Genomic DNA, 3,657 nt, shown 5'->3' on the forward strand with positions numbered 1-3,657 from the left:
ACCCACAACTTCTCTAATGAAGGAAACCAATAATCAAAGGGTAACTAGAAAATCCCCAGTTATTTGAAAATTAAATGACACACTTCTAAATAATCCATAAATCAAGGAAGAAATTAGAAGATATTCGTGTCTTTAGATCTAAATTGGGTCTCTTGTAGACAGCAAATAGTTGGATCATGCTTTTTTTAAAAAATCTTTTCTCCACCTCTCACTTCCTTATAAACATGGGGGGGCGGCAAGGACGCGATTGGTTCTGCTTGGGTCATGTGCCCGTGCCCTGGCCAATCCCTGTGGCCAGGGGCGGGGAGGCCCTGTCCCTCTTCCCGGACCTGGAGGCCAGGTGGAGGGTGGCGGGGACACACAGCAGCCCGCTCCCAGGCCCCCCACTCATGGCGCGTGGACCCCATGGAAACCCACCCAGCCAGGCAGTCCGTGCAGAAGGCCCTGCGCCCCCAGGCTGGCCTCTGCCCGGGACCCTCTCCAGAGGGCACTTCACCCGGGCCATGAGAAGGGACAAAGGCACGCGTGGGGAAGACGGGTCCACACGGGCCCAGGGCTGGCCTCGCCGCTCCTCGACGGCCAATCCGGCCGTGCCCACCTGCCACCTCCCAGCCCCCTGCCCCCCAGCACCATGGCCTCCTGGGAGCCCAGCCCCTCGGGCCCCTTGTCAGCGGGCGATTTCTCCCTGCTTCTGGGGCCCAAAGCCCCGGCTTCAGCCTCAGCCTCTGCACTCGCCTCAACGCAGGCTTTTGTTGGTTTCCCTGAATTAGAGAAATTGTAGGTTTACAGACGAATCATGCAGAATGGAGAGAATTCCCACAAAACCCCCTCACACACACACACAGACTTCCCGACTGTTCCACTTTGTATATGTGTGGCATTTTGCTGCAACTGATGAAACAACATTATTACAATTATACTATTAACTCTTGACCATAGTTTACATTCGGGTTTGTGTGGTTCTAAGTTGTTGTTTTTAAAAAATTTTTACTCTGGTAACATATATACAAACTAAAATTTCCCCTCGTAGCCACATTCAAATACACAATTCAGTGGTGTTAATTACATTCACAATGTTGTGCTGCCATCACCACCATCCGATTAAGCCATAATTCCCCATCCCCTACCCCACCCCTGGCCCCTGGTAACATGGATCCTGGTTTCTGACTCTACGCATTTGCATATTCTAATTATTTCACGTGAGATCATAAAATACTTGTCTTTTTGTGTCTGGCTTACTTCACGCAACATGTCTTCAAGGTTCATCCCAGCTGATGCCTAAATCAGAGAGAGCTTCATTCGTTTTTACAGTCGTACTGAATAACAGTTCGCTGTATGCATACACCACGTTTTGTTTAAACCATTTATTTGTTGAGGGACACTTGGGTTGCTTCTGTCTTTTGGTTACCATGAGCAATGCCACTGTGAACATCAATGAATGCAGGCTTTTTAAATTATGATTTTATTTTGAGAAAAATAAAACCTTACGGAAAAGTACAAAGAGTAACAGCAAAAGCCCACGTACCCACCCCCCAGGCGACAACTGTTGCTCTTACTCCTGTCCCTTATCTGCTAACTTGGTAGAGAAAGTGTCACTGATGAAGGTGAACTCCCTTATTCCTCCAGCCTCTCCTCTCTGTAAAAATCAGTCATGAGTTGTGTTTTTCTTCCATTTTGCTTTTCAGACATTTAAGTTTTTTTTAACAGGTAATTCATTCACATGGCTCCAAATTCAAAAGGTACAAAAGGGCAGACAGCAGTAATTTCCCCTGTGCACATTCATAAGGCCAGAAGAAGCGGTGGCAGTCCTCGGGCAGCAGAGCGAGGCGGTGAGGGGAACGGAGGTGGCGTGGCCTGGGGTCACCTCCGTCCGTGTTCTCTGTGCCCGGAATGTCGTCTCCAGGGACTGTGCTGTGTGGCCTCTGGTTCGATTAGGCTCAGCTGGGAGTGCCAGGAACTGTAAGAAGCAGGGGCGTAAGCAGGCTACATGCTTATTTCTCTCTTCCATAGATAAAATCTCCAGGTAAAGCCCAAAGCTGGTAGGGTGTTCTTCAATCATTAAGAGTCTATCGTGGGAAGCAGACTTGGCCCAGTGGTTAGGGCGTCCGTCTACCACATGGGAGGTCCGAGGTTCAAACCCTGGGCCTCCTCGACCCATGTGGAGCTGGCCCATGCGCAGTGCTGATGCGCACAAGGAGTGCCGTGCCACGCAGGGGTGTCCCCCGCGTAGGGGAGCCCCACGCGCAAGGAGTGCACCCCATAAGGAGAGCCGCCCCACGTGAAGAAAGTGCAGCCTGCCCAGGAATGGCAGCGTACACACGGAGAGCTGACGCAGCAAGATGATGCAACAAAAAGAAACACAGATTCCCGTGCCGCTGACAACAACAGAAGTGGACAAAGAAGAACATGCAGCAAATGGACACAGAGAACAGACAACTGGGGCGGGCGGGGGGAAAAAAAAATCTATCATTTTGCTGTACCATTCTCAACACATTGCCCAAAATAGCTGCTCGAGCTCCCGCCATCACATCCTCCTGCTAGCTGTTAGGCTGGAGGAAAGGAGGAAGAAGGGCTTGCTCCTTCTCTTTCCGGCGTGTCTCCTGAAGCTGCCGGTGCCCTTTCCCCTTGCTTCCAGTTGGCTGGAGCTCGGCGATGTGGCCACATCTCATCACCGTGGGTGCTGGGCACGGTAGTCTTGATCCCACCGGCAGTTTTCCATTAAAGGCTAAGGAGGGAGGGAAGGGCAAATACCAAGGGTCAACGAGCAGGCCCCGCTGCGAGGCCAGCGCTTTAAATCCTGCGGGGCGCGGGCCGGAGGGGCCGCGCTCTCCACCGGGCGGAGGCGGCGCAGTGCGGGCAGCTGCGGGCCGAGGGCATCGCCCGTGACGCGAGGCCCCTGGCGCAGCTCGGCCCCTGGAAACCGCGTCCCGGGGCGCGGGGCGGGCGGCAGCAGGGCAGTCCCCGCAGACTGCGCCCGCGACCAGGCGGCGAAGGGCTCCCGGCCCGCGCCCTCGCCGCGCCCCTGCGCCCGGGACCGAGCCCCTGGAACCGCGGCCGAGCCGGGCCCGAGCCAGACCCGCGGCCCCGGCGGCGGTGGTCACGCTGCTCGGCTTCTGGTGAGCGGCGCAGGGCCTTCTCACTCCCAGCGTCCGCTCCCCGCCGGCACCGCCGGGCCCCGGGGGGCTGGCGGGGAGGGGGCAGCGAGCAGGGTCCCGCTGTCCCCGAGGAGGCGGCGGTCTGGAGGGGCGAGCTGGGGCACGGGAGGCGAAGGGAGCACCTGCCCGGCGCGCTCCTCGCCCCCCGGCGGCCCGGGCAGGCAGCAGCAGCGGCGCAGGGGCGGGCGGCTGGGGGTCCCGGCAGCGCGCGCCCGGGGTGCAGGGGGAGCCGAGGGGAGCGCTCCCTGGGCCCTGCCTGAGCTGGGAGGGCGAGGCCGCGGCGCCCGCAGCGCCGGCGAGCTGGGCAGGGCTGGGCAGGGCTGGTCCTGCCGGAGCCCGAGGCCCGCTCCCCGCGGAGGCCCGGCCTGGAGCGCTGGGGACGCAGGGCGGGCACGCGGCGGGGAGGGGGCAGGGGAGCGCAGGTCCGGGGTCCCCACGGAGGGGCGGGGCTCGGGGCCCTCGTCCCCGGTCCTGAGGCCTTTCCCGGCAGCCCGAGCTCTGG

The 3,657-nt window shown here is 58.5% G+C and overlaps 1 long non-coding RNA gene across 1 annotated transcript; it reads right to left on the reverse strand.

Moving 5' to 3' along the window:
• Window positions 1–1,446: 1,446 nt before the first annotated feature.
• Window positions 1,447–2,811, reverse strand: LOC111763985 (uncharacterized). The gene is made up of 2 exons (XR_002796699.2): window positions 2,481–2,811; window positions 1,447–1,957 (listed from the first exon to the last, which is right to left on the reverse strand). It is a non-coding gene; the product is annotated as an uncharacterized lncRNA (long non-coding RNA).
• Between the last annotated feature and the right edge of the window lie 846 nt (window positions 2,812–3,657).

The sequence above is a fragment of the Dasypus novemcinctus genome, chromosome 7 (genome assembly GCF_030445035.2).
Source record: "Dasypus novemcinctus isolate mDasNov1 chromosome 7, mDasNov1.1.hap2, whole genome shotgun sequence".
Taxonomy (NCBI): Eukaryota; Metazoa; Chordata; class Mammalia; order Cingulata; family Dasypodidae; genus Dasypus; species Dasypus novemcinctus.